Here is a 14,255-nt window from a genome sequence, read left to right on the forward strand (position 1 = left end):
GATTCCTAGAGTCCAACTGCTCTTTATCACTCTCCCCCTTATTGCATTGGAACTGTGATTTCCATCAACTGTCTTGCAGCTGGACAGTTCAAGAAAATCACAGGGGAGCTACAGGAGATTAAAAACCTTGATCAATTCTTTTCAAATTTATTTTGATGCCCAACAGGGGCATTTTATGCTATTGTTAATCATAACGGCCTTGTTTTCTTTAAAGGGGTCATCGGATGCCCATTTTCCACAAGTTCATATGATTCTTTAGGGTCTTAATGAAAAGTCTCTAATATACTTTGGTTAAAAATTCTTAATAGTAGTGTAAAAAAACATCCTTTTACCTTGTCAAAATCAGCTTTGCAAAATATCAGCTCATTTTATCGCATGGGCCCTTTAAATGCAAATGAGCTTTGCTCGCCCCACCCCTCTCTGCTGAGGGATTACGAGCTGTAATGTTTACTTTAGCCGCGTTTAGCTGCATTTAGCCACGTTTATTGGCAAAACTTGCCAACAAGCACATTATTAAGAAAGGTCATTTGCAAAGATGCAAACCCTTATACTCACTTCTGCTGTGGGTGAAACTGCATCACGAATGATTCACACGAACAGAGACAGAGACGGCTCAGATGTCGGGAGTAAATGACTACTGCTATGTTCATTATTACATCCAACAACAGAACACCTCAATCACTCAATTAGAGTCTTCCTCTGAACCTGACTCGACACAATGGCGACTGTATTCGGACTGTTTGAGCTTGGTGAGGGCGGGTCTAAGGTAAGACGCTCATGTCAATCAACTGTGTTTCGTCACAAGGACAAGAAGCTGAGAATGACCTGATTTTAAAAAGGGGATATTACTTTATATAAAAAAAAAAAAAAAAAAAAAAACACTGGGTGGATTTTTATCATTTTAGGGTGGTTGTGTACACAAACTGCCAACAAACATTAATGTTCAAACAACATGTAAAAGTTAGTTTTGCATCCGATGACCCCTTTAAAAATATAATTTTCAACTGCAACCTGGTATTTTTTGTTTTGATCCGACTCTTGTTTCTTATTTCTTATTTTTTTTGTAAATGCAAAGTAACAAAAAATAATAATTTGCTATTCTCTGGTCTGTTGCCCAGGGCTGAAATCTTTTGCTCTTGGCTGTGCCTTCCTCAGTTTTCTAATCAGCTCATAACTTGTATGACCTAGAGATGGAATCTGACCTTTCACAGAAACATTTTTAAATTCATCCATCCCTGACCTTTTATATCTCCAACTCTGTTTCTTCTTCTCACTTCCATCCTCTCTCCCACCCCTGCCTTTGGAGATGATGCTAAAATTACATCATTTAATTGGAGAATTAAGTCAGATTTAACCTCTACACAGACAATTGAACAGAACACACACACAAACACAAGGCTATTGAATCTGGTATAATCTTGTGCTAAATCCATCGTTCTGTATGAACTTAACAGTACCGTTCACATCTGATAATTCTCGTTTTCTCCAAGCATTGCCAATTTCAGATCCTGTGCTCCAAACCACAAAGGTATTCCACCCGATATGACCTTCAATTTCCAATGTGGCTAGCAATTTCAAACCACAAATTTTATTATATTTGGCCTTTTTATTCATAGAACAAGATAGCATAAAAAGGTAAGATGCCCCTCGGAGCAAGCTGACATCCCACCTTCATTTTTTTGTTTTGACCATAGACGGCACAATCTCGTCTCAATACTCAACACTTGATGATTGGCTATGCCATTTTTCATTTTGTCATTTCACCCGAATATCAACATTTGTGAGATAGAGTCAGTCAAAACAATTTTGAGGTTAACTTATTCAATTTTTTGTCTCTGGAAAAAAGTAATTATGACACTGTATTATGTTGAATATCAAAGATTTTTTGTGTCTGTCTGTTAATGAGGGATTTGTGGGCACAAACGGAGTAAAATTATAGTTTTTATTTTGAAGTGAAAAGATACAATAAGACTTAAAGTGGCATGTTGTTACTAGAGTTATTATTTTTTAATGTAATAGTTATTGTAGTTCTTTATTCAAACATATTTTTCAGTTCTGTTCAAACTATTAAACATGATTAATCACATCCAAAATAAAAGTTTTTGTTTATATAATATATGTGACCCTGGACCTAAAAGTAACATGGGTATAGTTGTATCAATAGCCAAAAATACATTGTATAGGTCAAAATGATCTTTTTTTCTTTTATGCCAAAAATCATTAGGATATCAAATAAAGATCAAGATTTATGATGATATTTTGTATATTTTCTACTGTAAATATATAAATTAAATTTTTGATTGGTAATATGCATTACTAGGAACTTCATTTGGACAACTTTAAAGGCGATTTTCTCAATATTTAGATTTTTTTGCACCCTCATGTAGCATATTTTCAAGCAGTTGTATCTTGGCCAAATATAACCACGTTTCAATGGAAAGTTTATTTATTCAGTATTCAGATGATGTATAAATCTCAATAAAAAAAAAGACCCTTATGACTGGCTTTGTGGTCTAGGGTCACATATGTGTGTGTACTGTGTATAATTATAATGTATTTATAAAGACTCACACATACAATATATTGAAAATATTTACATGTATATAATTATATTCGTACAATTTATATTATATATAAATATATTTAATATATAAACATACTATTTGTCTTAAATATATACATGCATGTGTGTGTATTTATATACAGTATACTTAATAAATATACACAGTACACACATATTTTATGTACACAAAATGTTTATTTTGGATGCATTTAACCGTGATTAATCGTTGCCCAGCGCTAATATTTTTATTAAAACATATAGGTTAATTCAGTGAAATCATTGGATTTGCATTTATAGTGTTGCTATTATGACATATCTTCAATTAAAATATGGTAAATATGTAAATAGTCATTGTATATATAGAATGCATTTACCAAATTAATCTCTTTTACTAGGATTCTGCTTTGTTTGTCAAAATGGTCAAAATACAATTTTAAATAGAATACTTGATTTAGTATTTTAGATAAGTACTAAATTATTATGTAATTTACAAAATCGGTATTTGTTTTTTGTGCTAACTACCAGTTTTGGCCCCACGACTTTTAATATTTCCTTCTTGCAGTACTACTAGAAGAAAAAAAGCGAATAGGATTAAGAAAACTGAATTAAAAATACAAAATAATAATGCATATTTCTAATGCCTACTACTATTTTTTATGTAACATTTCATATTGCCCGTTTTAGGCATGCAGTATACAGTATATAGTTGTCATGTATCTGGTCTGTCTTCTCATCATGAACTCTTGCACACACATTCTGGACTGCAATCCCCATAAGCCACTGCACCAATCACTGCACACAGCTGCTCCTTGTTTCCCACTGAACTGATTGCTGCACACACCTGTTTCACATTTACCCACATGCATTTAAGCCACAGACACACACACTTCCTTGCGAAGTCTTATTGTTCCTATGGTCGTAATTCTAAGCGTTTATCTCTGTGTTGGATTCTCTGTGTATGACTCTGGACTGTGTACCCCGTTGACGATTCCTGCTACCTGCCATTGCGACCATTGCCTGAGTATCGAACTGTTTACTGGATTTCCTACGTTGTTCCTGTTTGGTGATTATTCTGGCCTGTTGACGATTCTAAATAAAAGCTGCAAATGGATCCGCACGTCTCTGACCCTCCTTGTGACAATAGTGCTGTAAGTAGTACATTATTATTCCATCTGAACATCTCTTAATTAACATTCTGTTTGTAATATTCTTTGTTCTGTCTCTGAGTGTTTTCTATCATTGCCAGTCTCACGCATTCTGTTTTTATTTGTAATTCTTTTTTTTTTTCCTGTTTTTTTTTTTTTTTTTTACTCCAGTAATTTCCATTTCATACCTATAATAGCCTCCCATTCATTTTTTAAATGTGTTCATCTGCATATTGTTCTGGTAAAACCGAAAATACATATTTCTTCTCTCCTAGGGGGGCTGTGAACAGAAAGTTGGAGTCGGTGATAATTTCCTCTCCACTTTGCCAAAGATAACAACCAGCTGTCAAGCATTTTGAAGCCAGCAGCGAAAGTTTTGGACAAGCTGTTCAGCCTCTTGTGCTGTGCCGTTGTGCCTTTACTTGTCAACTGAGGTCAGAGGCTTCCCAGTGAAACTTTTCCAGTGGTTAGGAAGTGGTTTAGCCTCTTTTTGTATTCTCTTGGCTTTATCCTGCATGATTGTGCACAGAGACTTCTAATTAAAAGGTAAAAACGTGTGAAATTAGACATATTAATAACCTGAGGAAGTCTTTGGAAACGGATTGTGTGCTGAGTACCTGAGACGTTTGGAAATGTACAGTCCTAGCTGCGCTCTAATTTGAATTTCCTCATTAGTGGAAGATAATTAGTGAACATGGAGCCAACTTGCTTATTATGTGTGGGATAGACCGCTGGTATATACTGTCAGATGGTACATAGAGAGGGAGTTAATGAGGGCCAGACTGCATTCTGCCGGTAGGGATGGTGCACAGAACAGTTCAAGTCTTTGTTTTCCCTGAATACATTTCCAAAATAATGACTTAATTTGAGTGAGTTCACAGGGGAATTTGAAGTTCAATAAAGGAGTCTCAGTGTCAAGAGGTATCGAGATCCGCAAAGAAAAATGCAATTATTTCGTAAGAGGACTGAGGCATACTTTCAAAGTTTCTCCACGCAGAGTTAATATAGTCTAATTTGGTGAAGCTTGTGAAGATTATATGTAATAGGTTCTGATGTCTAATGCCTAGTGCTTCCAACTGCTGTACAAGAGAGACACAAGCACACATACAAACAAACTGATTTGTTCTCTTACATTTATTTTATTTTTTGTTCCTCCGTTTGCCCTTTTATCCTCTTCAAGGATGCTACTTAAGAACAAAACACAGCTACAGAGGAGGAACATGTAGAGCAGAGAATAAAAGAGGACCGGCGGCTGCTGTTTTCATGAGTTTTGCCCATGTAATTGGATTTTGTGGAGGGTCAGTGCAATAATACTTATGAAGGTCCACTGAACAGAAACTTGTGCATATGTATTTTGTGGCACGGAAATTTGTTAGATGAATGAAAATGAGCCCAGTAATACATCAGAATTCAAAACACACTTTATTCGTTCAGCCAGTCTCACTGATGAGAAAATGATGAATACATCCGGACTCAAACCGTGAAAGTGAGCAACACAACGAAATCTGCTTGTGTAGATTTTTGTTGATTACAACAGAATCTTGTTTTGTTGTGTCGTGATAGGTCAAACATGGAGGTTTACTTATTCAAAAGTACTTTTTCAAAAAAAGCGACTATGCCATTTTGGATGCAGCCTATTTATACAGCAGAATCCGACACTGAAAAGTACAGAGGTTCTCAATCCTGGCCCTGAAGTACCCCACCACCACTCATTTTGGATGTCTCCTAACTGATTTCATGAGTTTATTAGTAGAGGCTCAAACAGGGAAGTGTCTAGACAACATTGCAAAAGAAGCCTATTATGTAGGAGCTCCAAAAGCGCATAGGGCATATTTTTAGACACAATGGAACAGAGTTTGAATCCACCTTTTGTCAAACTCATTCTTCTCCCTTTTTTTTTACATCACATATCACATCAGAAAGGCATTTTTTCCAATAAAAATTAAGTAAAAGATTAAAAAGTGGAAAATAATGTGCTTCATGGATGTTTATCGGTAGGTGTAGGGAGGGCTTTATTTGAATAAAAAGTATCATTTACACTCAAAATGTTATTATTGCATACTGTTTTATAATGTAGCACAATACTGAGGTGTAGATGTCTGCCACTACAGTAGTAGTATAAACAGCAAGTAACGTCTCGGTTACGTATGTAACCCTCGTTCCCTGAAGGAGGGAACGGAGACGTCATGTCGGAGACCGACGAATTGGGATATCGCTTTAGAGATACCAATCCTCTTCGTGTGTAAACTAAACGAGCCAATGCACATTGGCATGCATGATTGCATCCAGCTGTCGCTGATCACAGCGTGAGTATAAATACACAGGAGGTGCAATGCATAGACAGGATTTCGCTGAGGAGCCAAGCTTGGGTGTGGCCGCACAGCGGTGGTACAGCAGCTGCGGCGACGGGACGTGACGTCTCCGTTCCCTCCTTCAGGGAACGAGGGTTACATACGTAACCGAGACGTTCCCTCTCAGTCGGTCTCTTCGACGTCACGTCGGAGACCGACGAATTGGGATCCCTAGCAAAGCGCCGCAGCTGCTGCCCCCCTCCAGTGTCCTGAGTAAGCCTCCTGGCCTCCAATTTTTGCTTAGGCCAAGGGCGGATCAGAAAAGACCAGTCACTGTATAACATAGCACTACCCATTTCAGTGAGGCTGGAGCACTGGGAACGTGCGGAGCTCCCACCCATCCCGGAGGAGGTTCGGAGCAATACACATATGGCTCATATTAGGACATATGGAAGAATGGAGGTGATTGAACCCTCGTGAAGATGGTAGAAGGTTACCGGGGAAACACGGCCTCTGTGGGTACCGTGGAAGACATATGGAATTCAGTTAAGTCTCTCATGTATCCTGAGCCTTCTATCGGTTCTTCAAGATTCATCGAGAGAGGGCCTGGCGCCTAGACGCTCCGCTACGTCTGGAGCCGAGGAAGGAGGAACTCGACAGGGTCTACATGAACACTCTGGAGAAGATAGCAAGCCGACCTGAGCCAGTGTCTCTCAGTGTTTCTACCCGTTTGAGGTGAGAACACAGGAGGAGACTGGCTCTACACGAAGGCTATAAAACCTAGTGAACGTGTTGGGGGTCGCCCAGCCCGCAGCTCTACAAATGTCAGATAGCGAGGCGCCACGAGCCAGCGCCCAGGAGGATGCAACACTTCTAGTTGAGTGAGCTCGCAACCTTAGCAGGCAGGGCACGCCCTGGGCTTGATAAGCCAGGGCGATGGCATCCACTATCCAGTGTGCCATCCTCTGCTTGGAGACAGCCTTCCCCTTCTACCGTCCTCCGTGACAAATAAAGAGCTGGTCTGAGGTCCTGAAGCTTTGCGTCCGGTCGACGTAGCATCTTAATGCTCGGACGGGACAAAGCAAAGCTAGGGCTGGGTCCGCCTCCTCCGGGGGCAGCGCTTGCAGGCTCACCACCTGATCCCTGAAGGGAGTAGTGGGAACCTTGGGCACGTAGCCAGGCCGGGGCCTCAGGGTTACCTGGGAATCTGCCGGCCCGAACTGAAGGCACGAATCGTCGACCGAAAACGCCCGTAGGTCCCCTACCCTCTTGATGGAGGCCAATGCAAGCAGGAGCAGAGTCTTCATAGAGAGATACTTCAGCTCGACTGACTGCAAAGGCTCGAAGGGGACCCGCTGTAGTGCTGTGAGCACCAGAGACAGGTCCCAAGAGGGTACGGAGGGGGGCCTGGGAGGATTTAACCTCCTTGCTCCCCTGAGAAACCTAGTGACCAGGTCGTGCTTACCCACCGACCTTCCTTCAACGGGGTCATGGTTCGCAGATATGGCGGCCACATAGACCTTAAGGGTGGAGGGCGACAGCCTACACTCCAACCCTTGCTGCAGAAAGATAAGCACGACACCGATCGGGCATCTTCGGGGGTCTTCATTTCTAGAGAGAGCCCATTCGACGAACAGGTTCCACTTCAAGGCGTAAGCATGTCTCGTGGATGCAGCTCTTGCCGAAGTGATGGTGTCTACCACTCCTTGGGGTAGATCACTCAGAACCTCCGCGTCCCGTCCAGGGACCAGACATGTAGTTTCCAGAGGTGTGGACGCGGGTGCCACAGGGTGCCCCGTCTCTGAGTCAGTAGATCCTTCCTCAGAGGAATCCGCCAGGGAGGGGCTGTCGCGAGGAGCATTAGTTCGGGGAACCAGGTCCGAGTGGGCCAGTAAGGGGCCACTAGTAGGACCTGCTCCTCGTCCCCCCTGACTTTGCACAGTGTCTGTGCGAGAAGGCTCACTGGGGGAAACGCATATTTGCGCAGGCCCCGCCGCCAGCTGTATACCAGGGAGTCCGTGCCGAGTGTGCCCTCGGTCAGGGAGTAAAAGAGCTGGCAGTGGGATGTCTCTGGAGAAGCAAACAGGTCTACCTGAGCTTCCCCGAAACGTCTCCAAATCAGCTGGACCGACTGGGGATGGAGTCTCCACTCTCCGGGAAGCGCAGCTCGTGAGAGCTCGTCGGCTGCACGGATGAGCAAACCCGGAATATGAATGGCACGAAGCGACCTCAGATGCTTCTGACTCCAGAGGAGGAGAGAACGGGCGAGCTGCGACATGCGACTGGAGCGCAGACCACCTTGTCGGTTGATGTACGCAACGGTCGCAGTGTTGTCCGTGTGGACCAGCACATGTTTGCCTCGAAGGCGCCCTTTGAGACGGATCAAGGCAAGGCGTACTGCTAGCAGCTCTAGGCAGTTGATGTGCCAATGTAGCTGGGGGCCCGTCCAGACCCCCGACACTGCCTGCCCGTTGTACGTGGCCCCCCAACCGGTGGTGGAGGCATCCGTGTGTACCACAGCGTGCCTGGAGACCTGTTCTAAGGGTACTCCTGCCCGAAGAAAAGCTAGGTCTGACCACGGGGTGAAGGTTTGGCGACAGGCCGAGGTTACTTTGACCCGGAGTGTGCCGCGCTGCCACGCTCTCCTCGGGACTCGGCCATGAAGCCAGTGCTGAAGTGGTCTCATATGGAGCAGCCCCAGCAGTATAACTGCCGTAGCTGCTGCCATATGCCCCAGGAGCCTCTGAAAATGTTTCAGTAGGACCACTTTCCTGCTCTTGAACGTATTCAAGCAGTTCAGCACCGACTGAGCACGCTCTTGCGTGAGGCGAGCTGTTTGGTTGACCGAGTCCAGTTCCACACCGAGAAAAGAGATCCTCTGCGTAGGAGAGTGTTTGCTCTTTTCCCAGTTGACCCGAAGGCCCAGGCGGGCGAGGTGTGCCAACACCAGGTCCCTGTGTTCGCATAACTGGCCTCGAGTCTGTGCTAGTATCAGCCAGTCGTCGAGGTAGTTGAGAATACGAACGCCCTGTTCTTTGAGGGGAACAAGGGCCGCCTCCGCGACTTTCGTGAAGACACGGGGCGAGAGGGACAGCCCGAAGGGCAGGACTTTGTACTGGTATGCTCTGCCTTCGAACCCAAACCTCAGGAATGGCCTGTGGCGCGGAAGGATCGAAACATGAAAGTACGCGTCCTTCAGGTCGATAGCTGCAAACCAATCCTGGGGACGGACACATCTGAAAATGTGTTTCTGCGTGAGCATCTTGAAAGGTAGCTTGTGAAGGGCTCGATTCAAGACGCGCAGATCCAGGATCGGTCGTAACCCACCGCCTTTCTTGGGTACTATGAAGTAGGGGCTGTAAAACCCTGTCCTCATATCGGCTGGAGGGACCGGCTCTATTGCTTCCTTCGCCAGCAAGGTAGCAATCTCTGCACGCAGGACAGGGGCATCTGCTGATTTCACTGAAGTGAAATGGACGCCCCTGAACCTGGGAGGACGCCGGGCGAACTGAATCGCATAGCCGAGTCTGATGGTTCGGAGGAGCCAGCGAGACGGGCTGGGAAGCTCTAGCCAGGCTCCCAGACAGCGTACAAGCGGAACCAGCGGAACCACCGATGTACCCGCGGGGGAGCAGCGTGGTGGAACGCAGGGACCCCGCTCGGGTGTCTCTGTGCCGGTCCGAAGCGGGGTCAGTGTGTCTGTGTGTGGTGTGTGCGAGACCTTTACCTGCGTTCTGGCAGCTGGTGCGTGAGTAGTCCGTTCTATAGCACTCTCCAACCGCCCAGCGCCATATGCTGGCGGGAGGGGAGAGGGGGTGAGGCCCGGGGTTGACCCGTGCGACACCCGCTGTCCCCTCTGGGGACCCAGAGATAGTGGAAACTGCTCTTTTATTGAAAATTTGGGTGTCACCGGCTGTGAAGCCGATGACTGGTTTCTTAAAAGAAACTTTAAGGGGAACAAAAGATTCTCCGCCCGGCCCTCCTCCGGGGGAGGGAGTGGTGCGTTCACCATCTCCCGAAGAGCAGCCTCCTCCATCTCTGGGTCAGGGACGCTTGTTCTTGCGTTTCCCACTGGTCTTCGTGGGAGCCTGGACGGGCGGGGCGGGTGCCCTGCGACCGGCTCCACGGCGCCGCTGTGATGGCTGCTGCGCTGGCTGCTGTGGAGCGGAGGCGGAAGCAGGGGGCCGCCCTCGGCGACGAGCAGGCTGAGGTGGTGGAGGCAGCAGCAGGGGCACGCCGGGGCAGGATGTGGCTAATCGCTTCAGTCTGCTTCTGTGCGGCAGAGAACTGCTGGGCGAAGTTCTCTACCGCATGTTCTCTACCGCATCGCCGAATAGGCCGGTCTGGGACACAGGGGCATTCAGGAACCTGACCTTGTCTGCTTCCCTCATGTCGGCTAGACACAGCCAGAGACGGCGTTCCTGGACCACCATCGTGGACATCACACGACCCAGAGACCGCGCCGTAACCTTCGTCGCTCGTAGCGCGAGGTCCGTTGCGATACGAAGTTCACGTAGAACTTCCGGATCGTGGCCACCCTCGTACAGGTCCTTCAGTGCCTGAGCCTGATGGACCTGTAACAACGCCATAGCGTGTAAGGCGGAGCCAGCATCTCCACAAGCCGACTAGGCACTGCCGATCAGCGCCGACGAGTGCCTACAGGCTTGGGAGGGGAGCAACGGATTGCCCCGCCAAGTGGAAGCGGCGCCGGGACACAATTGCATCGCCACCGCACGCTCCACCGGCGGGACAGCCGAATACCCCCGCGCTGGTCCGCCATCAAGGGTGGTGAGGGAGGACGTGCCACTGGAGCGGTTTCTGGCAGTAAAAGGTGCCGTCCACGTCCCAGTGAGCTCGTCATGCACTTCCGGGAAGAAGGGCACTGGGGGCCACCCCAAGATACCAATCGTCCAGCCGGGAAGGATCGGGACGTGATGGAGGGTTCCATTCAAGCCCAACCTTCTCGGCGGCCCGGGAAAGCATAGCCATCATCTCAGGATCGGTATCCGGCACCGCTGACCCGCCTGGTGGACGGCAGCGATCCGAAATCATCCTCTCCAGAGAGGTCTGGCTCTCCCCGCGATGCCGCGAAAGAACTTGCCGGGGAATTTCCCACCGTCACCGTCAGACCAGTCAGCCCTCTGCCAGAGGTAGAGTCCCCCCGGCGTTTGCCGGGGGGAACGGTAGATCTGGGCAGAGGAACTGGCACCCCGCCCCTTTGCAGGAAGCGGAGTCTGGTCCGCAGCTCCGTGATGGACATGCCGCCGCAATGACGGCATGACTCATCCACGAACGCTGTCTGAGCGTGCTCGATGCCCAGACACGTCAGACAGCGATCGTGACCATCGCCTGGCGCCAGGAAACGACCACACCCAGAAACGCACGGGGAAAAAGGCATTTTGCTCTTTAAATGCCTCGTCTTTATAAAGACGTTCACCCGTGTCACTCTTTTAGAAACTGCTCTTAGTGCTGAAGCGTACAGGGGAGATGGCCGCTGCGACACAGAAGGCAGGTAGTGCAGTCCTTAACTGTGCGCTTTTCCACCCACAGGAGACCACCACCGCTGACGCGCCGTGCCGCCAACTCCAACAGTCCGAGTGTTTGTTCAGAAGTCTGTCTTCTCGCCTGTTTCACCATCAAAGATTGGCTCCGAAGCGAAATGCTGTCTATGCATTCCACCTGCTGTGTATTTATACTCACGCTGTGATCAGCGACAGCTGGATGCAATCATGCATGCCAATGTGCATTGGCTCGTTTAGTTTACACACGAAGAGGATTGGTATCTCTAAAGTGATATCCCAATTCGTCGGTCTCCGACGTGACGTCGAAGAGAGGGAACTACCAGTGTTGGGGGTAATGCATTACAAGTAACGCAAGTTATGTAATAATATTACTTTTTCCAAGTAACTAGTAAAGTATTACCTTTTAATTGACAAGAAAATATCTATTTATTAATATATTTTCAAATAAGTAACATCAGTTACTTCTTTGCCCCATTTATTGATTAAAAGCTCTCCTGTTCCCATGTTGAGAGAAATCGTGAGTAAGAAGTTTCTTAAACTCACTCACAGATTCAGTATTCCTCAAAATGAACAAAAACAGTGAAATTCAACTCAGTGTTGCACTGATGACGCAAACCTGCATTAATTAAATATGTTAAATAATACAAATATCCTTTATGTATTTAATCTAATTTTATTAACCATTGTCTTGGCTGCTGACCTTTATTAATACCTATATTAATTCATCGATACTAATAAGCAAAAATTACTCAAGATAATCTAACATTTGTTTTCCTTTTTTATTGCTGAAGAGTTTTTTCTTCTTCGGTCTACTGTACAGACATGAATTTACTTTTCTCTTTGGTGTGAAAAGGCTTTTACATTTGCCAAAAATATTTACTTTTTATATTAAAAACAAACAAGCAAGCCCTGCCCAGATTTAAAAAGTAATGCAAAAGTATTGTAACGCATTACTTTCCATAAAAAGCTAATTAAGTAATGTAATTAGTTACTATTTTTATAGAGAGTAACTCAATATTATAATGCATTACTTTTAAAAGAAACTTTCCCCAACACTGGCAACTACTATTATTGCAAAGAAAATACTCCTATTTTTACATAGTGTAAATAGAATCTATTGCTATTTGCACTTAGTGTAAATAGCATATCTTTAAATTACTGCTATTTTTACTTAGTGTAAATAGAATCCATTGCTACACTCTTAAAAATAAAGCTTCCAAAACCTTCTACAAGAACCATTTTAAAGAACATTTTATAAAACTTAAAGGGATAGTTCACCCAAAAATGAAAATTTGATGTTTATCTGCTTACCCCCAAATGCATCCAAGATGTAGGTGACTTTGTTTCCTCAGAAAAACACAAACGAAGATTTTTAATGAAAACCGGTGCAGTCTGCCAGCCTTATCATGGATATGGATGGGCATCAAACCTTTAAAAGTAAACAAAAACATGCACAGACAAATCCAAATTACACCCTGCGGCTCGTGACGATACATTGATGTCCTAAGACACGAAACGATCGGTTTTTGCGAGAAACTGAACAGTATTTATATCATTTTTTACCTTTGATACACAGCCACGTCCATCTGTCATGAGCACGAGTTTGGCTTCAGTCACGTCACATGTGCACGCGCTTCTGGCGTAGAATACGCAAACGCCGTAAGGGGAAATCAGTGAAAAGTCCCGGATGAGTTTGTGAAAGCAAACGTAATCTTTTAGCTTTAAATCGGTTTAAACAATCAGGATACGCGCAAGTAATTACCATTTTGAACAGCCGTTAAACCCACAATCTTTGTGCAGTGTGGAAACAATGAGTGTCGTATTCATGCGACAGATCGCTTCCGGCGTTTGCGTATTCTACGACAGAGCCCGTTCACATGTGACGTGACTGATGCCAAACTCGTGCTTCATGACAGATGGATGTGGCTGTGTATCAAAGGTAAAAAATGATATAAATACTGTTTACTTTTTTTCACAAAAAACGATCGTTTCGTGTCTTAGGACATCAATGTATCGTCACGAGGCGCAGGGTGTAATTTGGATTTGTCTGTGCATGTTTTTGTTAACTTTTAAAGGTTTGGTGCCCATCCACGTCCATGATAAGGCTGGCAGACTGCACCGGTTTTCATTAAAAATCTTCATTTGTGTTTTTCTGAGGAAACAAAGTCACCTACATCTTGGATGCATTGGGGGTAAGCAGATAAACATCAAATTTTCATTTTTGGGTGAACTATCCCTTTAAAGAACCTTTTTCGACTTTTAAAAAAATTAAAGGTTCCAAAAGGGTGTTTTTTGCAGTTGAATAACCATTTTTAGAACTTTTCAGCGAACAGTTCCTAAAATAACCATTTTGAAAAACATAATAATCTAAAGAACTTTTTTCGACTATAAAGTACCTTTTTCTGCATTTGAAAGGTTCCACTGATCTTCAAGGTTCTTCATAGAACCATTGATGCCAATAAAGAACCTTTATTTTTAAGAGTGTATGCGCACTTAGTGTAAATAGCATCTATCGTTATTTGCCCTTGTGCAAATAGCTGCAGTCTTTATTTATCTACACTTTATACAACACAAATTGTGCCAAAGCAGCTTCACAGTAATAAACAGGAAAATAACAGTGTTAATGTTGCAAAATTCATTAATTATGAAAAATTTGATTTAGCTAAAAAGCAGCTCTGAAGCCAACAGTCTCATTATCCAGCTTAATTCAGTTTAAGTTTAGCTCTCATCCGAT

The 14,255-nt window shown here is 44.7% G+C and overlaps 1 protein-coding gene across 2 annotated transcripts in view; it reads right to left on the reverse strand.

Moving 5' to 3' along the window:
• The window catches only part of asic2 (acid-sensing (proton-gated) ion channel 2), a 505,439-nt gene that overhangs the window by 14,177 nt on the left and 477,007 nt on the right, over window positions 1-14,255 (reverse strand). The window lies entirely within an intron of this gene.

Source organism: Garra rufa, chromosome 1, assembly GCF_049309525.1.
Source record: "Garra rufa chromosome 1, GarRuf1.0, whole genome shotgun sequence".
Lineage (NCBI taxonomy): Eukaryota > Metazoa > Chordata > Actinopteri > Cypriniformes > Cyprinidae > Garra > Garra rufa.